Consider the following 26,538-nt stretch of genomic DNA (forward strand, 5'->3'; position numbering starts at 1 on the left):
GAAATTAATTTGACAGGTAGCGCTGAGAGCCTGGTCGACACACACACGCACGCATGCACGCGCGCACGCGCACACACATGCACACACACCTCCCCTAACCCCTGACATATACATAAGCTTACTCATGAGTACACACACACACACGTGCTTACTCACCCATGTAGCTTAGCATGAAGAGGCACACAAAGGCTATACGTTGTGAATGTACACACACACTAACACACATTGAAGGAACAGGCTGCGTTCAGAGTTGAACATTTGAAGTAAATGCACATAAATTAATGTATTTTATGCAAAAACTTGACAGATTTAATAAAAGCTTTATCCTTTTACACGTACTCTGATTGCTTCGTATCAGCTTTAATAAAAAGACGAACACACAAGATGTTAGACGTCATTTTGTTTATCAAGTATTAAAAGGTCATATTTGTAAGAAAAGTAGATTTTAGAGTCTCATTGCTAACTCATCAAATACCTACGCTTTGGGACGGTGGCCGACCCGACCTACAATCCCAAGGTGTCGGTATTTGACGACTCAAAAATCTATCTTAAATTTTATTTCATCAACATGATGAAGAAACATCTTTAATGGACGTCTCTGCAAAACATGAATGACAACATATTGCATTTGTTTTTTTTGATAACATCCACTCTTGAAGCAACTGAAGCGTTAGTTCTTAGTGTATAAGGGAAAATGGATATTGATGACCTGTTACTGCAGTACGTTGCACAGAAGAATCCAACTCTGTTACAAGAGTTTTTGGTCTTTTATGTGTATTTTGCAGCCTAATATACCTTTTTAAAAAAGCATTGAATAAGTTGTATAACTAACCAAGAGTTATTAGAGTAGATTTTCCTAAATGGCAATAATTGGCTCACATAAAAGAGGTCGGCTGCAGTTAATATTAATATTAAAAGCACTCCTGCAACATTATTTTGTAGAGAAATGTCACTGAGATAAAGCTTATTGATGGTCCTGTAAATTCAGATGTGTTTTTATCAAATCGCTCTGACAGTGATCCCAACGATTTTGTTCACTCGTCTTTGTCGTCACAGTCGTGGTGTGAACTCCGCCATCCAGTTGAGTTAGTACAGTATGACTTTTATAAAGATACATTTACAGTTAATCGCTCTTGGACAGTACGGTCCTTCACATCATCACAAAACATAAAAGTAAGTCAGTGTTTAAGCCAAAAAAAAAGAGGACGTTTTCAGCATCCAGACAGCTGATGGCAGCCGGGCAGCCTCGGGAAGAGTAATGGAAAGAATAAGAGCTGAGAGGAGAGGAGAGGTAGAGAGGAGTCTTTTTATCTGCTCTGAGATAAGAGCATTTCAGACTGAGTAAAAGGACAGAGATATGAGGTTTGCTTCAGTATTCTGTCTTGTATAATGTACAGCAGGTTTTAAAAGTTATGATCCTGAACTTCAGTCTTCTATTTAAAGCTCAGGGTGGTCGGTCGGGCCGGTCTTCGACACCAGATCTTTCTCTGACCTTGGACCATGATCTCCTCAACGATATTCAAGTTTTGATCAAAAAATGCTAATATGAATAATTTTTGTGATTGAAGGCATCGATAAACAATATTTTCCTGAGTAATCGTACACGATTGTAAAAAGTGGGTTAGTTTATAGGATTGTTCATTAGGTCTGTACGTTACCGGCCTGTAAACACATTATACACTTACAGTGGGACTCTCACAAAGCTCATAAGGTGTTTGGCCTAATGCGAGGTGATAGTGTGTGTGGGAGGGAAGACACGTACGAGTGTGTGTGTGTGTGTCGTGGTCATTCACAGCTGCCCGCTCAGTGCAAAGCTAAGATAACACACAGAGATGACTTCACTGTCAAATCCCCCTCAAATCCCCCAGTGTGTGTGTGTGTGTGTGTGTGTGTGTGTGTGTGTGTAGGTACACGCCCATCCATGTCCTGCTCCATTCACATAACATCATCCTCTCTGCGTCTCATTTTCTCCCTCTTTAATCCAACCTATTTCTTCTGCCGTAGCGTCTCTTTCCTCCTTCATTTTGTCCCTTGATGTCTTCGTCTTGGGAGAAAAAGTATATTTTGTGTGTGAACACGTCACTGAGCAGGGAATTAAATCACTGCAAACAAAATGTCAGTGTCTCGTATTTATTCAGCAAAAACCTCGCTTGCATTTCACCGTCGTAAGCAAATGACGTTTTTATGACACGGCAGCCGAGAAATCAGGTCAGATTATGTTAATTTGGTCCATTTGTTTGAGCTACTAGCGCGTAGCGTGGGCGGTGAGCTAGTAGCCCATTTGAATAACATAGTTGTAGTCTGTTGCTGTCCCCAACACCATGCCAAGTGACATGTCCTTATCAGGCCTACAACCACCATTTTGCATCCACACTCCCATTTACTAGTTTTGCCAACCCAATACCATTTACTATCCCCAACACTATCATCCTGATAATCCAACACCACTTATTCTCCCAAAGAGTATTTACCTAACACAAATTACACTCCTACAATCACCATTTACGATCAATCCACCATTTACTAGTTTTGGCAACCCAACACCATTTACTATCCCCAGCACTATTTATAGTCCTGGTAATCCATCACTATATACTTTCCCAAAACTTTTTACCTGACATAAATTACAAGTCTGACAAACACCATTTACTATCCCCACCACATTAACCATTATATAATGCTATTTTCTATATCAGCTCACTATCTCTTACACCATTTATTATCCCCAGTGCCATTTACCTGCCCTACCAATGCAACATCAATCACAACCACAAGTCCTACCCATGCCATTTATAATCCCCATTCAATCAACATTTTACCCATCTATAATACTAGTTTCCATAAAGACTTACTCTCCCTAACGCCATTTACAATCCCGGGCACCATCCACCTGCCCTACTAATGCACCATTTACAATCCCCAACACTATTTATCATCCCGATAATCCAACACCGTTTACTATCCCCAACATAGTTTATCATTTCTACTAACCCATCACTATTGATTAACCATTCCCACCCAACCTGTCAATTACCATTTATGAACCCTAGGAGCATTTTGCATCCCCACTGCCATTTATCATTTCTGAGATCACTTTAAATCCCTAAGTTTTATTTACTATCTCAGACGTCACATACAGCACACACCACCATTTACAATCCCCACTGACACAACACGTTTCACATTCTAACCCTTCTAATGATTTAGCATCCCTAAAACAAACATTTATAATATTTTTTTATCCCTCCATCTTGTTATGTCTCTGTCTATGTCTCCCCTGCGTTCCCTCTCGGTCTGTCTGTCTGGTGTATCCATCTCTTTTCCCTCCTCTGTCCGTCTGACACCCCAATGGCTGTTATTTATTACCCAGCAGCCCCTGCTTTAGCCAGGCATGCCAAGGCTGGTCGCTCTGTCCTCAGGCAAACTCTCCCTCTCTTTTTCATTACCCCCTCTCTTTCTCGCTCTTTCCCTCTCACCGCCAATGTCTCTCGCTCTCTCTCTCTTTTTATGCTGCTGTCTGGCACTTTCTCTGTCTCATTTCTTCCTCTGTCTTGCCTTCTGTCTGTTGTTTTTTCCCTGTCGCTCTCCATCCTGTTTGTTTTTATCCTCTGTCCATGACGCTGTTTACACACACACACACACACACACGCACGCACACACACACACACGCACACACACACACACACACACACACACACACACAGGCACACACTTCTGTCACCAGAGGCAGAGGACTCTCTCTAGACACCTCTCTGTCTGGTGACATCCAGACGACATTGGACTGTGTGTGTTTGGTGTTTGTGTTTGTGTTCAGGCATTTGTTTGTCCTCTTTATCAGTGTGTATTTACTCGACAGAAAGCTATATAGATATATTGATATATTGATATGTAGATATGTAGATAGATAAGATAGATAGACAACTCATGTATGTGTGGTTTCATTCAGCTTCCATCGCAGCAAGGACTGTTTTCACAAAGACAGTGAATGGATGGAGTGATGGAGAAATAAAAGGATGGAGGCGGCAGCAGAATGAGGTTGAGAGGGAGGTGAGATGAGATGAGAGAGAGTTTATGAAAGGCTGATGGTTAGAAATCAATGCGGAGGTGTAGATAGAGGGAGGATGAGGGGATGAGAGAAAAAAAAGGATGAAAAGAGAGAGCGAGACTTAAGAGGGAATTAAAGATGAAACCATGTTGGCATGTTTGTCAACTTCGCCCTCGAGCTTCGTGTGCGTATGTGTGTGTATGTGTGTGTATATGTGTGTGTGTATGTGTGTGTATATGTGTGTATATGTGTGTGCGTGGGTGTGTTGCAATTACAGCCACTTACAGCTGTGGAGCCTAATTAGCCGTCAACGGCACACTCATTAGTCTGGTTTTGCAGTACGAGGCTGAAGAGGGATCTTCTTGGTTTTCCACTGCAGGGCCACAGTGGGATGGTCCAGTTTTTTATTAAAAAGGTCAAAGTTGGATGTTCTGGTTTTTACTACAGGGCAGAAAAACGTGTCCCATGTACAAGGCTGCATAATTAAACCAGTAAGAATCTGAATAAGAACAAGTGATAATGTTTTCTATCTTTCATTTCAGTCTCTCTTTTAAAGTCCGACTGAACGATGCTCGAGTGCTTAATGAACTAGACTCCAACGTCTGAAACTTCAACATGCATCAGAGCATCGTGCCGGTAAAGCTGGAGCTGGTAAATAAGTTACAAAGAAGTCATAGATAAACCATTTGACCCGGGGGGGGAAAAATGCTGAATGTACCCTTTTCCCACGAAACTCAGACGTTAGCATAGCACACCACACACTTTTGTTTTAGTATCACATGTCAGAAGGACCAGGAGAGAGACGAGCACTACTGCAGAGGAAACTTCAAATGATGGAAGAGAAGCAACATATGCTTCAAAACTGATAAACCAGACATGAGAAGTGTTTCCTGCTACCAGAGTTAGATTACTTAAAGGGCTTTTCAATTGGCACTTTTAGCCACGCAGAGTCAAACCATGTTGCATTTCCTTTACCTCAGTTGTGCCTGAGGTCAGGAGCATTATCCAGTCTCAGTTATTCAAGTAATAAGTTGAGGATGCCGAGCAAAATGTTCACAACAACCTGAAAGTCTGTGTTGCACGGCATAGAAACCAGCGCTAAAGGGGGCGCTACCTTTAAACATCATCAACTCCAGACAAGTTAGAGGTACTCTGCCACGCTGCAGAACACGTGTATGGAAAAGGGATATTAAACTCTCTGAACTTCTGAAGCTTTCAATTAGGAGAAGCAAAGTTCAAATGTTTCTTACCTGGATGATGTTTTGGAGTACGGACCTGCTGCACCTCCACATCGACCGCTTCACCAGCCCCGGCAGGAATCTGTCATCCTGCAGTCACAATAATGAACAATATAAAATCATACTATACTCACAAGTCTTCACAGTTTCTCTTTCTAGCCTCCAGTAAAACAATCCCGAGTGAATCAAAATCAAACCTCGACCTCAACAAACCAACTTCATTACAAATATATAACCACCTCAGGGACTCTCTTTCCCCTGAGGTCATTTTCTCAGACACTCGCCTGGTTGCAACAAGGTCCACCAGAACAAACGTCACCATAACGAACCTGGAAGAAGTGTTTTATTATCTACACGCAGAATTTAATCTGACTGCTCTGAATATATTTTATAGAGTTCTTCAGCACGACTTTAAATACGGAAGACGACTTCTGATACGTTCGTCAGATTATACGCAAGCAACCAAAGATTTACAGTCTGAGTGCACACCTCTGTGTGTGTGTGTGTGTGTGTAGGCAGGTAGGTGTTCCTGGTCTCAAAGCCTCATTAGGTGAGCATATGGAGAGATCTGCAGACGGTCCAGCGGTGATGTGGAGCAGAAACGACTCTGACTCAGCACTCCTGCCGCTGAATTACAGCTGGAGGTTTTTTCTTTCCTGTATTTTTTAATGTGATGGAGTCTTTGTCGACGGCACTAAAACCCGCCTGACTTCACTTCACACATCTGAGTGCTTCTTTTTACTGGCCCGGAGAGGATTTTAATGTCATCTTTAGGGGGGGCTGAAAACCAAATGGCTTTAATTGGTTTTTGAAGCTAGGTACAACCTGTTACTGTGGGTCACTGAGCAGCACACCAAAGGAGCTGTTTGGAGCAGGTTTGGTGCTTTGCTCAAAGGCACAGTGACAGAGGTTAGATTAAAGCAAGGGGGATCTTTTTTTCAAATTGATACAGGGATTCAGGCGAACAACCGTTACGACGCCATCCCATGAGCACGCAGGCAGAAATAAAACATTGACATTCAAAAAAAGCTTAAGAGATAGCCATGTTAGAGATAAATCAGTGTGAACGAGTTTAAAAACAATAGATTTTACCACTTATTGTAATCACTGCAAACAAGAGCATCATCACACACGATGTAAAGACATCAGGCAAGAAAATCTCTTTCAACCACCTCCTCCACGCTCTCATCTCCTGCTTTCCTGTCCTTCCCCTCATCACCATTTCTGCTTTCTTTTTCAGTGATTTCCTCTCTGCCTCCTCCTCTTCTTTTCCTTTCCTTTCCTTTCCTTTCCTCTCTGTATATGTTTCTCTTCCTCCTCTCCTCTCCTCTCCTCTCCTCTCCTCCACTCAGAGGAACAGAGGAGGGATAAAAGCCGAGCAGAGGAAACAGGAGCAGGAGGAGAAAAGGAGGCTGCTGGCTGTCACGTCGAATCATCATCAGAATCAGACTTCAGACTCGGCGACACAGTGACACATCTCTGTCCTGCTCTCTCTCTCTCTCTCGCTCAATTCTGATTTCCATTCAGACGTCTCTCTCGATGAATTCATCCAAACACAATTTATGTGTGAAAACAATGTGTGTGTCGTTTTGTTACAGACCTCTGAAACAGCTGAGCAACAGGAGAACAGCCTCACATCTTCTTCTCTAGTTGCTTTTTGGTCTGCAAACAGCAAAATGTGCATCCCAGCCCCACAGTCTGGACACTGTGCAGACTCTCAGCTCGTTAAATGTCCGTTCTGTCCTCTCTCTGTGATCACTGATTCTGTGTTTGTTGTGAGAAAACTGAATTAACAGAAAGAAAAGTCATCTGATTGCAGCTCTTTTGCTAAAAAGGTTAATAAAGCAGCCGAACTCATTTTCTGCTGCACTTAGAAATCCAACAAAAATCACTATTCTTATGATCTCAACGTTAAGTGAAACATTAGCATAGCATTAACATTTAAATGAGCGATCACAGGCGGGGTCAGAGGTGACATCATTTTTTGTCTTCTTCAGGCCTCGTTCAGACCGAATCAGGCGTTGCAGTAAATACTGCAGAGTTGTGCAGCGGCGTGGGAGGCTTCAACCGGGAGAGGAGCATCGTTTGCAACACAACAGAAACTCACAGCAATCTGGAGGATCTCTGAATGTCTGTCCTGTCAGTGAAAGTGTCAGGTCAAACACCGTAGCACGCTAGATTTATGTGGCATTTTATCAGCTTGAGTGATGCAGTCGATTCTGTTTCAACTTCTTGCCACAGGGCTGCTACGTTTTCTCGCCAACTCCTCCAGTCCACATCGCTGCAGCCTCAAAATGAACCAGAGGACGGGAGTTTTCACCGCGTACATACAGCAGAAAAACTTGCAGCAGGAGAACAAATGCTGCACTTTTCTTTCATAGTTCACAGTGAAAGGTAAGGCAGCCTGCCTCACACAGCAATTACATCCAGGAGAGGGCAAAGTATACCGGTTACTTAAATCTGCAAACTCATTCAGTACGCTGTAAAACCAGACGAGGACGGCACTCCTGAAGAGCTCTGCAAAACTACAGACTGAGTTCAATGAGAACATTTTTAAAAATGACAGTATGGTCTCAGATATGAGATTTTGGTTATGGCAGATAAACTATGGTTCAGGTAACACAGTTGCAGGTCACAGACTAAACTGTTGGCATCTTACGTTTCTGCAAACCACAGATATGATCAAATATGTACGTAGCGATAAGTTTCTTATCAAGTTCACATTTCATGTACATGAGCTGACTTTCGCGTCAGGTGGTGGACGGCTGAGACCACTGTTAGAGACGGTGTTTCAACATTTGCAAGGATGAAACCGCTGGATATTTTTGAGGAGACGTCAGGATATTTTACAGCCGTGTTGGTGACGAGAGTTTCAGGTATTTTAAGCCAAGATATGATCTTTTCCGAACCCTGACCAAGTTGTTTTTCATGCCTTAACCCAGCCAGACTGTTAGAGCTAGTCGAGATGGCTTGAAACCACTGTGCAAAACACTGTTTCAACATTTGAAAGCGTGAAACCACTGGATGTTTTTAACGAGACCTTTGGACATTTTCCAGCTCGGAAACAAAAGCAGGTATTTTAAACCAGAACATGATGTTTTCTAACCCTAACCAAGTGTTTTTTTTGTGCTTAAACCTAACCAGAACATAAGCGTGCATCCAGTCTTCATTCTGGTGACCGGGTTGGGTTAGGCAACTTAAAACACTTGATAAGAGTTGAAGACAGAATGTGATAACGGTGAATTAAACGCAGCTCCGTGACGAGACGAGATGAGACGCTCTCACAGTGAACGTTTGAAACGATGACGCAGCCACATCCAGCGGAGCAACATCCGGGAGTTGGTGTGGGTGGAGGGCGAGGACGGAGGGGGACATTTTTAAATTCAGCCGACTCAGTGTGGACACACACTCTCTCTCTCTCTCTCTCTCTCTGTCTCCATCTTCACTCTGAATGGTTGATGTTTGAAAGAAAGGGGGGGGGGGGCTCCTCAACACCCTCCTCCCCATCCTCCCCCCCTCTCTTCTTGCTCGCCCCTGATGCTTTCCTATTGTTCTCCTGCCTTCACACACACAGACACACACACTCACACACACACACTGGTACAAAACAATGCCTGAAACGTGAATGGAGCAGCCACCACAGGGAGAGTTGTAAGCTGTTGGCGCCCAGACTCTCTCTCTCTCTCTCTCTCTCTCTCCCTCCTTCTGTGTGTCTCTCGCTCTTCTTTCTCTCTCTCTCCTCTTTTTCTGGAGCGCGTATGAAAAAAAAAATAATAAAGCTCTCGCGCATCAGCCGCGAGCAAATTAACCCCCAAGAAGATCATTTCCCTCTAAACCCTCTGAATTTGGGGAGGTGGAGGGGGTCTGGCAAAAGGGGGCGGGGAGGGTGGTGGTCTTTATAGTTGCTAGGGGCAACCATAGGGGAGTGAGCGAGGTGGAAAGGCGTCCCGTGCGTACGTGCCCCGTTTGTGTGTGCGCGTGCGTGTGTGTGTGTGTGTGTGCGGGACCTGCCAACGTCCCGCTGCGAGACCCCTCGCGCCAATTCCATCTCACACAATTGGCTGAGAGAGAGAGAGACAGAGAGAGAGAGAGGGAGAGAGAGAGAGACCTAGACCGAGACGCGCAAAAAGAGCGAGAGACATACAGTGAGAGAGAGACCTAGAGAGAGAGAGAGGGAGAGAGAGAGAGAGAGAGAGAGAGAGAGAGAGAGAGAGAGGATGGTTGGGAGGATTTAGCCCCGGCAGCGTCTTTTCCCGTCCAACACAACAAGCTTATTACCTTTCTCTCCACGCGCTTGGAAACGGATTTACGCACACGAAAAGGAGGTTTGTTTGGCTCATTTATTTATCTTTTCTCTTCTGTCATCATCATCTCAACCTGCTGCTGTGCATTCAATCTCTTGCTTTTTTTTTTTTATATATAAACAGCTCAACCGTTTTTTATTTCACCCGCGTCGGTCGCAGTTTGAGGCTACAGGTCGCGGGGGAATGCGTTTAATGGCGATTAGCCGGCGGGGTGATTAGCCGTTAACGGCCAAATTAACCTGATAGTAGGAGTAGTAGGAGCGGGCTGAGGTGGTGCTGACCGGGGGGTCCTCGTGCAGACAGGGGGGCTTGTTTTGTGTCGTGGTTGGAGGGTCGGGGACGGAGAGAGTGGCGGAGGGGGACAATGAGCGGCTGTTGTTTGGCGACGTTGCGCGCGGCGGTGAGCCCCCTCCAAAAAAAAACCCGCTGATCTTCTAGAAGGAACCAGAAGATGGGAGAAAATATGTAGGAAAAAAAGAGAAAGATGTCCAGTTTGGGGTTTGATTGCTCGGGTCAATCACATGGCACGGATCAATCACGCAGTCTGGGTGTCTGGTTGGCGGGTTTGTGCGTTTTCTGTGCGCCGGAACGATGTGGACAGATATGTTGTACGTGGGGCTCCAGCAGGAAGCTTCACGGTGTCTCCGCTCTCGTGGAGCCGCTGTGTGTCTCCTACATTGACTGTATGAGGGGCGTCTGTTGCTCTCGAGGGCAGTCACATACTGACATGTGTGTCTGTCATCTGTGTGCGCGCGTGCATGTGTCTGGAGAATAATAACCAGAAATCCCCCCCCCCCTCTAAAAAAAAAAGGTGCATGAAGTTATTTATGCGCCTCCAGAAAATTATAAACAACAACAACAACAATAACATGAAGCCATAAAACCAAGAATATTATAGGACGCGCGCGCGCACAGATAGAGGCTATAAGAAGGGGGCGGAGGGGGGTGATGGGGAGGGAGGGGGAGGTGGGGGGTGTCTCAGCCATTTTTTCGATGAAGCGCGTGTTAAAAACGCACGCACATGGCGGCAGACAGACGGACTGAAATCACATCATAATCACAGCCAGGCTCGTGTGTGAGATGTAAACGAGGTCAGCGCGCAGAGAGCGCGAGGCGGCGACGTGCAGCACGATTTAAATCCGATATTGCGATTATTATTAATTATTGTAATCATATTTTTATGATTGTTTTATGATCATTACGCGCTGCAGGGTGTTTCACTGTGAGCAGGTTTGCAGGGAGGAGTATGGCAGCCTCCCCTCTCCTCCCCTCTCTGTCTCCCCCCCTCACAATAGACAAGGGCTCTGCTTGTTGGGAATTTGGCGCTTCACTTGTTTTGCTCAATGAGGACTTCACTGTGCCCCCCCCCTCTCTCTCTCTCTCTCTCTCTGTTGTTGTGGATGGAGCCCTCTCTGACCCCCCCCCCAAATATCCATCCGCTGCTCTTTTATCACCATCGATTATGCTCATCCTCCTCTCGATGGGCTGATTAATTGATCCTGGTGATGGTCCATGTGCCGCGGCGGTGTGACGGTGTGTGTTGGCGTCACAGTCTATTGTTCTCTGGACGGTGAAGTCGCTTCATTAACTCAGTGAATGAAATGAAAACTCGTTATTGTGTTTTTATATGTTAACGCTGGTGATTTAAAGAGCTGCTGCGCGCACACACACACACACACACACAGTGGAGTCTGCTGACCTTCCTCATGCTTCATGGTTTTATTCCTCCAAACAGAGTTTTATGATTATTAACCATCATTTCTCTGATGTGTCTGGTGTGTGTGTGTATGTTTGGAGTCGCAGGAGACGAGCAGGAATAAAAACACGTCGCCATATTAGAAGCTTTTTTTTTTTTGCCCCCCAAAATGGAGGGGGAGGAGGCTCCGAGGAGCTCATTAGCAATGCAAATTAGTTTTTTTTCCTTCAACGGGGGCTCGGGCACCTGCTGTCTCGAGCATGCGCGCGCGGCTGGATGGCTGACTGGCTTCCTCCCCCCTCCTCCTCCTCCTCCTCCCTCCTTCCCTCCTCCTCCCCCTCAGCCTCGGGGGCGCGCATCCTCCCTCCTTCTCATTAGAATTATGCTCCATGTTCGCGACGCGCGCACGCTGCTGGGAGCTTTGACGGATATAAAAAAAATGAAGAAGAAGAAGAAGAAGAAGAAGAGCTCCTCGTTTAAAAGCTCTATGTAGCATAACAAAGGAGGGAGGAGGAGAGGAGGAGACATGGGGAGTTTAAAAGGAGGTGAATTGAAATGAAAACAGTGGGAGGAGAGGAAGAAGGGAAAAAATGGAGGATGGGAGGAGGTTGAGAAGTTTCCAGCATTCATTAACATCATATAAAAGTAATCTAATATCAGCTCACTGATATTATTTTAAAAACAAATCTAAATTCCCCCGAAAACACATTTGACTTTATCGTCATTCATTCCACTTACAGCTGCCTGCAGGAGGAGGTACAGCTGATTCAACAAACATTCAGAAACTCTCTTAAAAATACACTCAATACTCTGTTCATACTTACTACTGAAGATAAAAGTAAAATATTACTGCAGTAAAAGTGAAAAGGCACCTGTACGAATAGTGTTTCTGTGTCTGGTATCAAAAATACATGTAAATGTAACTTACAGGTACGTAACGTTATTGGAAACAGTGCTTTATTATATCCAGTTGTCAATAAAATAAATAAATAACTATTAAAAAAAGCTATCAAATAAATATAGTGGAGTTAAAAGTACAATGTTTTCCTCCAGGATGTGGAGTGGAAGAATAAAGTAGAAGAAAATGGAAATACTCAAATACAAGTACCTCAACATGCACTTCAGTAAACGTACTTCGTTGTATTCCATCACTGGTTATAAACCTTTTATCACATGATCACAAATTGCTGATAAATAGAGAGAAATAAAGTGTTTTCAGTGAAGATGAAGTGAAGTTTAACCCTCAAACAGATGAAAAAACATAGCAGAAGAATAAAAGTAATAGTACAGAAGTATTTTAAGCTAAATGTCGTGTAATTAAAGTAAAACTAACTAACTAGCTCTAAGTAGCTGTGAAAAGAAAAGGAGGAAGTGAAGATGGATCCCTCATTCAGAATCACTTATAAGCAAATATCAAGTTATTTTAAGTGTTTCACAGGAGAAAACATTAATAAACACTTACAGCTGTTTACAACTGCATAACAGTGTGTTATAAACCATTTATCAGATCTCTACATACTGTTTTAATATGTTTTATAGTGGTTAAAGGACGGTGTTGAGAAGAAAACACAGCAGCAGCAGCAAAAGCAGAACTAGGAGTAAAAGTATAAAAGTGTTATGAGCAAAATGTAGTGAAAGTATGACTTAATATTCAAACTGTTCTCAGAATATCTTAATATGAGAAGTAAACGAACATTCGAGCAGAAGTATGACAAAGAAACATTGTACATAAGTACTCGAGTAAACCTACGTAATTGCATCCAGTCACTGGTTTAAAGCATTGATTATAATATTACTTATAAATGTTTTATAGTGGTTAAAGGACGGTGTTGAGAAGAGACTGCAGCGCAGATTTAACCCCAAAAGATCAGCAAACACACGTAACACTGTAAAATAAGAGAAGCACGTAAAAGCAGAACAAAGAGTAAAAGTATAAAAGTGTTGTTAAAGTATGACTGAAACTGTCCTCAGAATAACTTAATATGAGAAGTAAACGGACAGTCGAGCAAAAGTATGACGAAGAATAATAGCTCATAAGTACTCGAGTAACAGTGACGGTTAAAATAAAGTGTTTTCGGTGTTTAACAGAAGATGAGACGAGGCAACAGGACGAGTTTATCCCCAACAGATCAGAAACACTGCAGAGTAGTACAAGAAGTAAAAGTACACAAGTATCACGAGCAAAATGTGATTTAAGTTTTACTAAAACTTGAAGTCGAGTCGAAGTCTGACGCAGAATATTGTTACTTGAGACAAAATGCACTCGGTTACATTCAACCAGCGGCTAATTTAATCAGAATATTGCTAATAAACGTGATTTTAAAACTTGTTAAATGTTTCAGAGATGCTTCTGACTGCAGCTGTAAAACACGGTCACACACAGCAGATCATCACCTGCTCTCTATCAGCCGTTACAACAAGTGTGTCTGAGTTTTATAACCGTTTGTCAGCGAGACGTCTGGCAGGAAGTTTGACCTCTCCGTACTGACGTCACTGATCTGGAGGACGCAGAGTTTCTGGCTCTGTTGTTGGCAAACACGAGGAATATTTGTTCGAGAACAGCTCAAATTACACTTATTTTCCTATTTTTTCACCATTCATCAAATGCACAAGCCCAGTTTATGACAAAAGGAAAGTTTTACTCTTGGACATACTCAATACGATCCGGAGAAAAAGGGGAAATTATTGATTTTTGCAGTGATTTTCATTCTTAGACAAAAGCTGTATGAGAAATATGTGCAACAAGGAGGCAAAGCCAAGGTTTTTAAAACAAAAGGAGTAAAAAAGAAAGAAGAAGAGACGAGTGGAAGACAGATGAGAAGTAAAAAAGGCTGGTGGACACGAGATCCAGACGAGATAATTTACGTAGAAAAAGAGAAAGAAGAGCGTGATGTTAGAGCGATGAAAGGAAGATGAGTGGAGGAGAGAATAAAAGAGCTGACAGGAGAGGAATGAAGAGGAGCAGAGGAGGGATGACGGATGTAAAAGGGAAAAGAGGACGAGAATGGGAGGATGACGGGACGAATTAAAGCATAAAAGAGACAAAAGGACGGATGAATGAAGGAGAAAGAAGTGTAAGAAGATGTAAAGGAGGAAATAGAGAGGTTAGGAGGAGGAAAAGACAGAAAAGAGGAGACAGTGAAGGAGAAAAGTGATGTTGAGGAGATGAAAACAGGAGGTGAAGGAGAACGAGGACGGGGGTCAACTTCAGGAGGAGAGGAAGTGAACTGAGGCGAAACAAGGCAAAGAAAAGAGTGAGAGGAGGTGAAGTGAAGACAAGATGAGGACAGGAGGTGGATGAACATCAGAAAACTAAACCTATACATGGAGCTGATAAGGAGAGCGAGGACGAGGAGGAGGAGGAGGAGGAGGCCTTCAGCGTCGACCACGTGCACGCCGGCTAACCGCGAAAAATCAGTCGAGCAGATGGAGGGAAAATGGTTGTATAGACGTCCAACATGGCGTCCAATGTGGCGAGACAAGGAGGAAATTGTTTCAGTGATGTACATTCGGCATCACATGCACGTCATGAGGGGCTTTTAAAGTCGGTGCGACGCAGAAAATCAGAGCGTAGAAACTATTTACTTCATCCAGTGCCGGTTCAACAGTCTGTTCCCTCAGACTGACGGAGGTCAGAGCTGTAGTGTGTCTTACAGTGATGCGTTTTTAGAAATCAGACTGATAACAGGACAATGAAGACTCTTAATATTTAACTTTTTAAGAAGCGTGGCAGGAAGTTGCTCAGCAGACGAGCTCACATCTCACCTGCTCTCTGGTTTTTCCCTCGAGGTTAATGTTTAATTTCATAAAAGCGTTTATGGCGTTGGCTGATGTGATCTTTGCTTCCTACATAAAAACACTCCGCGGGGCAGATTTGTGACCTCACAGACAGGATTTTCTTTTTCAATACGCTCAGTAAAATCAGCTTGTAATCCATCGTGGCGAGCGAGCGTCGTCTCTGCCTGCTGTGTGTTTTGTGGTAAATGCAGACAGATTGTGAAAAGTCTACAATCCATTAGCAGGTAACAGTGACATCATTCAGACGTGATGATGTTCAAACGCTGCTCCCACAGACTTCATGTCTTTGCAAGTTCATGCCATAGAGAAATGAAGGGAAACCAGTGAAACAGAAATCCAAATGGGTTTTGGAAAAGTAGAAACTATCACACTTACACATATCCACACCTGACATGCAGTGTTTTTATGGCTGTACCTGCTGTGTGAACAAAGCTCAGCCACAAGATGTTGAATCTGTCACTTATGTTCCCTGATGATCAGTTGGTTTGGTCCAGAAAATGTCAGTAATCATATAATAATCATGGACGAGGAAGGAAACAGGAAAATATTCACATTTAAAAAGCTGGAATTGGAGAATTTTGACTCCAACTGATTAAATGATTATCAAAATATTTAGCTTTTAGTTTAATGGTTCAAAACTAATCAATTTATGTTACAGCTGGAGAAGTTGAGTATTCAGAAGTGGAGGGTCGACTCATTTCGAGCGCCACCTTTTCTTTTGTTTGACAGACAATAATGAACGACGCGGACATGCAGTTCATCTTGAATCTTTTCCGTCTCGGTATCTGTCCAAAGAACTAGATATCGAACGCAAAGATGGCGCCGAGTCAGTCCAACACACGAGTTCCTGCTCCGCCCGTTGACTTTACAGTTTTTAAGAACTGCCTTCCTCGACTCAAGGAAAGTTTACAAATATACAACCTCTATAAAACAAATCAAATCAAACAAACAGTCATAATTAAACCTGATTGCAGTTCGAGGTGTCGTTTTTTTCCACCAGCATCTCTTTTTTACAACGTCGGTGAAATCGTAGGAGAATTTTTTTGCTGCAATACCGCGAGTGGCCACTGTGCAAAAATCGGATGTACCCAGGTCTATAATACTGAACATTCATGGTGCGAACATCATTGGTTCATTAACTGATTGAATTTTATCTGAATTTTGGTAATCAGTCGATTGACGAGTCTCATATTTGATGATTTGCTGCTTCTATCTGCGTCACATCGTTATGAACCGAGTATCTGAAGAGTATCTTTGGACTGTTGGTTCGGAGAAAAACAAGTTTTATACCAAAAGATGAAGCGCTTCATGTAAAAAAAATAATCAAAATAGTTGTGTGGCAGATGTGTTTGGAGTCCTTCCATGTTTTCACGTCTCCCAGCTAGAAAAAGACGAGGCCCGGAGCACGGCGAGATGACATGCTGCACAGTTTACAGATATGAAGAGATTATTTGACCAGAAAATAAAATATGGAGAGAAAAAAAAAACCCTCTGCTGGAAAGACTTAGGAGATAACATCAAATCGGTATTAAGCTACACAGACAGATAGCGTGGCCATGGATAAAATATTTAGCTGGCTTTCAAAATCAGTCTTTTCCCCCCCTCGCTCTGCATGTGTGTGTGTGTGTGTGTGTGTGTGTGTGTGTGTGTGCGCCCCCCTCAAATCCTAACCAGCATGCCTGTGTGTTCGCTGTGGAAAACAGGGTCAGGCCGGAGAAAAAAAAGAGAAAGAGAGAGCGAGCACATGATGGGCAGATAAAGGCTTGTCTGTGTCTGAGGGAGAAGAGAGAGCGAGGAGGATGAGAGGAGGAGGAGGAGGACGAGGAGGAGGAGGAGGAGGGCAGCGTGATGAAGGGGCCTCTCTGTTGAAGGAGGGGAGTTGCGGCTCTATAGAAAGGCTCCCATGGCGGACAGAAACAAGGCATTTAGTCTGCGAGTCGGCCCTCGCTACCGCCATAATAGGCTCTTATAATGATGCCACTATGGACAGGGGAGGAGAAAAATGAAAACACAGAATGTCCCTTTAAAACTGGGGGGGGGGGGCTTGTTGTGAGGAATGCCTATAGTGTGATGGAGGTGGAGGAGCTGGGAACAAGAGGAAGTGTTAGAGGCCTGAACATGGATCCTGTTTGAGCCGCTGGAGCTTCTGATGAGCCCAGAAATGTACATTATAATCTCTAATTATACTGTTTTATCAGCAAGGTTAAATTAGGATGCAGTGTGTAGAGAAATGTGCACATTTCATCTGAGGTGGTTTCACCTCATTAACTTAATTATTATTATTATCATTTAGTCTATAAAATGTAAAAAGTGATGTCTTGACTTCTTTTGTCCAAACAACAGTCGGAAAAAGAGTCAGAGAGACAGAAAAGACAACGAAAGCAGCAAACGTTCAACATTTTTGTTTAAAAATGACTTAACTGATTATCAGAATAGTCAGTTTTCTTTCAATCAACCAATTTAATTATTGATCTGATAATCGTTGCAGAAACACTAAAAGTTGCAGGTGATTGAGGAGTAATGATGTGATATTTTGACCATCTTCCATAAATCTCGTTCGTATACGACTAATTCGCAGCAGCAAAAATGTTTGGAAGGAAATTAAATGCCTTCTTGTTTAAGTCTTTAACAAACATAATGAGGTATTTCAGTTTTTCTACGATATGACTTGAGACCCGACATGTTTACTGTTTGAATATTAACCAAAGCCACAATCTTCCCCCGAACCTGAACCGACACGCTTTTGTTGCCGATCATGTCGGAAATCAAAAATGTTTGAACGCTGGAAGGTGGAGGTGAAAAATCCGGCATAGGGAGAGGAAAGAAGCAATATTGTTCAAATATGTGGGATTTCAGACAGTTTCTCCTGGAAGACTTTCATAGTGTTGCACTCGGTGTTAACACGTGGAAAGTGAGAGACATTATTGTGTCAAGAAGGTAAAAAAAAGAGAGCTGAGAGAGGAGATCGAACCCTGGCTCCTTTATCGCCCTGAACACCTGCACAGTCGCAGTGTGAATGACGAATTACAGAAGTGTTCAGACAAAGACGCCCTCGTTAGATATTGTAAAGGTGTGTGGAGGAGGAGGTTTCTGAAGTTTACAACGAGAGCTGCAACTCTGAATTATTTTTCATTTCGTTATTTATTCTTTGTTGTAATTTCTGGGAGAAAGGATCAGAAATTTGATTAATAGTTTGAGGATCATATCCAGCCAAACATGCAGAGTTGGGAGATGGATCTTTGGAAACAGAAAATGGTGGATGTTCAGTCAGCAGTATTTGAGTCCATGATGCATTTCTGCTTCCAGTCGCCCACAGATCCACACATCCATCCCTCCATCCATCCATCCCTCCATCCATCCATCCAGTGCAGCCAATTTCAAACTGTAGTTGCTGTTTTAGTTCTGGAGATTTTCCTGCAGCTTCAATCGAGCAGAGCTGAGCTGGAATTTGGACGAACCATCGTCCATATTTAGCTTTAAACTTTGGGAAAATAATACAGTTGAGATTGAGGAGGAAGGCTAACTTTAGGATAGTTAGCATTAAAGCTGTAATGGGTCATTTATTTAGTGCCGAACCGTTCACCGATCCACCTAACGCTGTTACCAGCATGTGCCGAGGTTAGCACAACAAGCTGATTGGCGAGCAGAAACCATTTTCTTTGCTGGGTCCGGGCTGAGAACATGGACCCTGTCGTTAGCCAGACAGTCTCTATTTCTGGTCCCTCTCTCAGTCGTTCTGTAACTACACGAGCAGCGAGCCTGAAGTGTTGTGGACGCCTGACAGACGTGACACTAATGCCAGCAGTGAATTATCTGCAGTTAGTGAACCGACCACAGATTTCAGCCCGGTCAATACATCGATCGGGCTTTAGCTGACGTTGTGCAGATGCAACAGCCCTGTGTCTCCACCTTCTGAAACCAACAGCTAGTTTCACTAAAGACACTGAAGATTTACAACAAGTTGATTAAACTTGTAGATCGCTGCAGCAGGAAGTGTGAGGCCAAACCTTCAGTGGTAACCGTGCCTATAGAGATGCACCTCCTTTAAAAGGCTTTACTAAATAAAGCGGAGGGTTTTTGAGATCTGATTTCTGAGACGACCAGCAGAACCTGAGCAGGCGAAGTCTGGATATTTGTTTTCCTCCCTGAGCTGAACGAAGAGGCAGCGGTGTTTGTCATCCGCTCTACTTTAGATTTGATGGCAGACAAAGAACAAAGACGGGATGTCAGACAAAATTTATATCCCCACTGAGCGTTACTGTAACTGTGGACTCTGTCACTCTGAGTTTATATGTTAACCATCCTCTCCTCTACTGAAGAACAAACCGCAGTAAATGCTGCAATAAAAGAAACTTTACTGATCACTGTGATCCGAATATTGAAAGATTTGTTCAGTCAGATGTTCGTGCAGGTTTCCTCGAAAGGTTTTTAATGAGAAACTGCCGAACAAACGCAGGTTGTGAAAGCCAGAGCGCTCCGAGCAGCAGGACTATAATTCTTCTTTTCTACGTGGCTGTTTGTGCTGAAGAGAGAAGAAACCACTGCCGTTTAATAAATGAGTGTTATTCTTGCTAATGTAGAAGCAGAGAGAGCCTCGGGGACCAGTTTACTTCGGTTGTTGGGTCTGACTGCTCCCACACCAGATGTGGGAGCAGGATTGTGTTATCTAGAAATTGTTTAAGTACTCGTTGATTTACTTTGTTTTTGGGTTTGAAGTTTTATTTTAGTCAAGAGTGAAAGAGAAACATGGAGGAAGCCAAACCTGTTGACTCACGACCCAATAGCCCGAATAAATGATGCGTTTCTTTAGCCTCAATTTTTTAAATTTTAAAACCCACTTGGTTCTGGTTAGGAAAAGATCATCATTCAGCTTAAAATACCTGCTTCAGTCGCAACAAACACAAGAGGAAAATTTCCCGACATCGCGTCAAAAATATCCAGTTTGTTGAGACTAACACGACTGGACAACGTCCCAACATTTTGTTAAAAATACCCACTTTGTAACCTGCTGTTGTCGCCACAAACACAGCTGGAAAATATTGCGACGGCCCTTAGAAATGAAACGCCGTCTCAAATACCGGTCGCTGGCTCAGAAGCCTTCTCGCCGAGCAGTAACGCCGCCACCCCTCGACATGTAGTCAGCTCATGTACGTCTGAACGTATCCGTGGTTTGCAGAAACAGAAATTACCAACGTTTTATTCTGTCGACTGACTTCAGCCAATCGTATTGTGTTTTCGTTGTGTTGTCATGTTGCTCTCCGTCTGTGTTTTCCACACATCTTCCTTCACATGTAAACCTGTGTGGGAGCTTTGCGTGCAGCTTCTCTCCTGATCCCTCTGATGGATTTAACAGGCTTAAATTGAGTGTCATGTAATTTGAAACTTTATTGCTCCCTGCAGGGAAATCCTCTTTTCTCCACGACCCCTCTGCTCTCAGAGGGTCAGAGGTCGGAGGTCAAGGTCGGTTGCGGAGCAGGACTCGGCCTGCAGGGTTTTTCGTTCAAGGACGAGTCGGCAGGGAGGGTTAGGATAGGACCGTTTCTTTAAGGTTACATCATCCTGCAGGGCTGCCAGCAGGTTAAAGGCACAATCTGGGATTTAAAAAACAAAAGTGGAAACGCGGGAGTGGAACCTGCAGCTGCTTTTAATAGTTGCTTCCTCAACTTAATTTAGACGACAGCACTCCTCCGTAGGAAGGATTGTTTTTTATCTCCGGCGTGGGACAGCTGGCTTCCCCCCTGTGCGTGAAAATCCATAAGCAGAGTAGCTGTTAGTGTTTACTCTGAGATTAGTTATTCCTGTCAGCTCAGGTGTGCTCACATTTTATTGCCTTGAGCTCTGCATCTGGAAAAACTCACATGCTGCAAAGAATATTTCACCAACAGTGAGACATCCTTCTTATCTGTGGCAGAACTACAAATATAGCAGAGGTAGATGATACTTTCATATTTATTCAGCTTTGAAATGTTTAAAAATGCAACAAGTAAGACTCAGGCTCTGTGTGGCTGTACAGTCGTAGCTGTAGCATGCTCACAGCTACAATGCTAACCAAGCAGGAACAGGTCACTCGTCATGTAAAACACACCGGACTCACAATCAGAATTTGACCCATTTGTTGTGATAGCATTGGCAGTTCTTGTATCTCGTGCAGACGCTTCATTTGTGCGGCACATTACGGACGCTGTGTGGACGATCCAGGTGATTTTATACCTGAAGAGTTGAATGGGAACGAGCGGGGCTTCGACGCTGACACAGTATCCAGATTTCTCCTATGAGATATGTGATGCTAACAGGCTAATCTTTTAGCAGGTATAATGTTTACCATGTTCATCTTCTAGTTTAACAAGTTTAATCTATAATATGTCTTCAAATTGCTTTTTTTTTACTCCAACCAACAGTCCAAACCCCAAAACTCTGAAGTCAGAAATGACAAAGAAAGGCAGCAAATCCTCACATTTAAGAAGCTTTTGTTTAATATTGATCATCACAATTATTATCTTCCGTTCAGTCGATCGACTAAACATCGCAGCTTTACTAGTGGACCTTAAGATATTTAACTAGGTGACATCTTTGAGGTGCTAGTGGCAAAGAGGAAACACAGGAGAGTGAATTATCTTCAAGAGACCTTCAGTATCCGTGATGCCGATCCATCTAATAGACATTGACTTATTTCAGTCTGGATCAACGTGATGAAAGGACCGACAAGCCGACATTTTTATCTCTAGACCCGTCTAAAAAGTGTAGTTTATATAAAAGGTAATCTTGTTTTTAATGTGGTTTAACTGTGGGTCAGACCGGCCGACAGATCCGGGTTTAATTGTGAACTTTTCAATCAGAAATTCTTCAAAAATCCTCCCAAAAATTGCAGAGCTGTGTCTTTCTTTCTTTCTTTCTTTCTTTCTTTCTTTCTTTCCCACAGTAATAACGCTGTGAAGCAGCAAACAGAAATCTTGCTCAACTTTTTTTTTTTTTTTGTGGAGGAACTGAGATGAAAATAAATGGACCCTAACAGCGTTGCACATGAAAGCCTTTTCAGAGCAAACCCTCCTCCTCCTCCTCCTCCTCCTCCCAACCCCTCGCTCCTCATGCAAAACTACGACAGCAGGGATAATTAGAGAATTGTATTTTTGAAAATATAGGTCTGCATGGTAATGAGGGCACAACACAGAATGAAAAGACTTAAATCAAGCTGAGAGAGCTGCAAGGAAGACGAGTGGCTTCAAGGCAGATATTGAGAAAAAAAGAAAAAGTACGACTGTAGATTAAAAAACAGACCACACACACACTGTGAAGTCTCCACAGGGCCGTGACATCTGCAGGAAGGAACAACAGAGACTTATTTAGCTGCTAACAGGAGATCAGACAGGACAACAATGTACATGTTTCGAGCCGCGACCGAAGAGTTTACACTGTGATTAATCTCCCTGTTAGGACCAGACGTTTTTAGATTTTGGATATTATCACATTACGATACAGAAGTGTCGTCTTTTCCTGGTTTTAAAAGCCGCACAATGGTGACGTGATGTCATTTCCTCACTCCCAGCGCCTCACATACAGCAGCCTGGTCAGTGGCCCTACATGTCACAGTTGGACGCTGTATGAGTCGAGGGGTAGCTGGGGTGGTTTGACGGGTCATAGGCTGGACTTTCCCGCCCAGAGACTGGGATTCATGTCCTGTTTGAGACGTCAGAAGTCATAATGTCATTATATATGAACTGCTGTCAGCAAGCTTTTCTTTTGAAAGTCTTGATTTGACGTTGCATATTGTGTATTAACGCTAACTCGAGCGCGGAGTCTCTTCACATGCAGAGCTGAAGCTAGTTTGACACTTAAGGCTGCCGAGGACATAAAAGAGGCTCAGAGACACGAATGGAGGGAGAATCTCAGATAGCAGCAGAGAAAACCAACAAAAGAGGAAGCAGAAGCTGAGTGATGTGTCGTCCTGTGAGCTGAATCCAGTTTAAATTGGCTGCTCTCCTAGCTCTGGATTAGACCTGGGCTTAATACCTTTACACTAAAAGGCCTGTCCGTTCCCTCCGAGGGCAATCTGCTGCAGGAACACACCCGGCTTTAATCCACAGCACCACCACCAACAACAACAACAACAACAACAGTTTATCTGGCTGAAGCTCGCCGGAGAGCAGATCACACTAACGTACGCCGGGCACGCTCGTCCTCTCTCCATGTTTCACAGCTCAGTCTGATAAAATCTGCATGTGAGAGTAAAAAACAAAGGTGTGCAGAGCGAGTGAGGAGAATCTGCAGCAACAGATGAGACGGAGGAAAAAGCAAACGCAGACGTGATTCAGTTTGTATAAAATGTAAAACCAGATGTCGAAGCAGCTTCTGTTTCTGGCAGCCATCTTTGTTTGAGTCACAGAGGAAGCAGCTTGTGAAATGATTACGAGCTCAGTTATCAGCAGCAGATAGAGGAGACGATTACAAACATGACCCATAAGATAAGATGACTGACAGCGGTCGGATCAATGAGCTGTTTTAGAAAAGTTTCATTATTTCCGAGCAAAAAACAGTCAAACATTCAAATTTTAGCTGCTTTTCTCTGTTCGACACCGTAAACTGAATATCCTGACAGCTAGTTGGACAAAACAACATCTGAAGACAAAGTTTTGGGCTCCGGAGCTTGTACTGGATGCATTTTTAACAATTTCCTGATAATTTACGATGATATAAAACAGAGAAAACCAGAAGAAAGAGAACGTTTTGACTGGAAAGATGACCTCAATCATTAGTCGATTATCAAAATTGTTAGAAATCACAGGGAGACCCTCAATGTGGAGATTTGAGGCCTCTTCTGTCGGAGCCGTGGATAGAAAAAAAAAACGCTGACGCAAATCAGAACGTATTTAATGTAGATAATGAAGGTTTTACCCTTTAAAATTTGACCCTGATCATTTAATATGGTGGTTTACAAAACATATCTGTAAAGGCTGAGCTGTTTCTCAGACTTACATACGCCAGACCTTTCCGTTTATAAAGGTTTTTACAGAGGACGATCATTCACAGCCTGATTTATAGAACATTTTATTCCTAAAAACACAAAGAAAATGTGTTTTTTTATGACTTCATGGCTTTTATGGAGTGATAAAACCCCTGGCTTTATCCACCTTTAACTAGATAATGGCTCATTTGTATATTTAAACATAAAATATCAGAAAACAGAAATGAACTGTCTTAATATAACTAAGTTTCATGGTGGTGAAGTGGTCATTTCAATGAAACAAGCTTCAGATTAATGATAATCAAAATAAGGACAGAGATATAAAACATCGACTAACAGCTCGTGTTTCCACTCAGAGGGAAGTTTTTCTCTCATCAAACTACGACGACGACCTGAAGTTAACAGCACAAACTGACTGAGCTGCTGAGCTGAAGCTTCATTAGACCAACAGGTGCAACAGATTTCATCTTCCCATCAGAGCAGAGAGTTTGTGCTCAATGCTTCAGACAACAGGAAGCAAACACAATCAACCTCTCACAAGAAAAACACTTTGTTTCAGCGAGTTAATGAGCATTTCTCCACTAAAAGAAGCCGCCTTACCTTCTCACTGTGGTGATTTCTCAGTAAAATCCAGTTCTGTGTTCATTTCCTGGATCAGAGCATCCAATCAGGAGCCTTTTTTGATGCTGCTTCTGCTTTGATGTGATTGGCTCGCAGTCGGACTTGTGTACGGTGTCCAGCAGGGACAAATTTCACGGCAGGTAAAGAACAAAGATTGTAATGAGGTATCAGGTAATCGAGGCGATCAAAGTGATGCTGCTTCTGTTTTTTTGATTTTACCTTCATCTGGTGTTTGTTGGACGGTGGGTGGGAGGTTTTTTGGCCCATTAAGATGCTTCACAGGCAAAAATAACTTCCAAAGCGATGATTAAAAAGGATATTTCAATACATCTTAATGTTTTACAGCTTCAGAGTGACCATTTTGTGTACATTTAAAAAAAGAAAGTCAGTTTTTGGTCAGAGCAGCGAACAGGAGATGAAATGTTGTCGCTGCTTTAAGGTGGAGAGGCGACGGTGCAGAACATATTTCTGGAGATATCATTACACAGACAGCTGCTGCCTGTGAGGTTCAATCCTCCCAATGAAACTGTGCAGCTGGTTGTGAATCTGCACTGATGTGAACTTCATCAGCAGGAGCTGCTGGACGATCAGTTTGTCTCTCAAAAACCTGAGGTTTGGCCCCCGAGCCGAGGAGCAATTGATTTGAGCTTTACAGTGATTTGTATGTGTGATGTTGTTGTGAAGGTAAAGATTTAGGCTTTGGTTTCAGTTTCTTCAGGGATGTTTTCAGCATCAAAATACTCAAATCAATACAGCAGAGGTTTGTCTCCTTGTTGTTAAATGTGATGTTGCTGCTAAATCTGGATTAAATCAAACCACAGCAGCTGCACCTCGATGTGCACGAGTTCTCATCGGAAACCTAATGGCTAATGGAGACGCATCGTCAAAAATGTCCAGTTTTCACAGCATGAAAATCAAAAAAATATCCAGTTTGTTGCCAGAAATACGACTGTCACAAATTTTTGTCACAATCACAGCTGGAAAATGTCCGAAAATATCAGTAAAAATACCCAGTGGTCTCACACTTCACACCTCGCAGCTGTAACTTCACCACCGTCCCCTCCACCTTCTGACATGACAGATCATAAACTCATACATGATGTAAGAGTTAAATGTATCTGTGATTTGTAGAAACGTTAAATGCCAACATTTTATCCTGGTGACTGGGCCGTTTGACATTTAAAGACTATAACTTGTTCTGAATGGCCACACTGGAACAATCTCAGGACGATAAGTCCTGCAGTCGTCTCCTCGCTGCCTCCCTGATCTCTCTGCAAGACTTCTGTCTTTGTCTTTGTAGTCTGGACGCAGTGAATCGTACAAACAGAGATAACAGACACACATTCGGACAGACTCTCGGCTGTGGGAGTGAAAAAAAGGCTTCATTCTTCTCTCACATAAATGCTTTTCTGTGCAGATGAAGCACGTTTAATGAACAACAAGTTTCCTCCAGTTAAAGTCACATTTCATCATGTTGAGCGTCTCATGCTGAGGTGATCACCTCTCTGGTTCTGATCCGTCATCCGGTCACAGGATCGCTGTCCGGCGGCTGTGAACGACCTGATTAAAGTGCCGATCAGTTTATAAATCGTACAAATGAATTCTGCTCCCTCTCGTCTCGGTCCGGACACGGTTTTTTTCCGCTCCACTTCGCTTCCGTCTGAGAGGTCACAGGTTCAAATCCCACAGCGGCTCTTTATCACTGTAACTCCGTCAGCTAGGTGAAGTGTGAACGCTCTGACTGGACCGGAGCGGTTCTCCTGCAGGCCTGGTTTCATTTAATGTGACTGATGGTTTTTTATTACAAAATGCTGCAGAGGCTCGGTGTTCACGGCTCAATATTTCAAAAGTACAACTCAATCACCTGAAATGTCACC

At 43.2% G+C, this 26,538-nt stretch overlaps 1 long non-coding RNA gene across 1 annotated transcript in view; it reads right to left on the reverse strand.

The window, feature by feature from the left end:
- Positions 1-24,692, reverse strand: part of LOC141009001 (uncharacterized) — a 58,906-nt gene extending 34,214 nt beyond the window's left edge. The window contains exons 1-2 of the long non-coding RNA XR_012180115.1: positions 24,641-24,692; positions 5,296-5,373 (exon numbers count right to left, since the gene is read on the reverse strand). This is a non-coding gene — a long non-coding RNA (uncharacterized lncRNA). The remainder of the gene's footprint in view (positions 1-5,295; positions 5,374-24,640) is intronic.
- Positions 24,693-26,538: the final 1,846 nt, after the last annotated feature.

This window comes from Pagrus major, chromosome 2 (genome assembly GCF_040436345.1).
Source record: "Pagrus major chromosome 2, Pma_NU_1.0".
Taxonomy (NCBI): domain Eukaryota; kingdom Metazoa; phylum Chordata; class Actinopteri; order Spariformes; family Sparidae; genus Pagrus; species Pagrus major.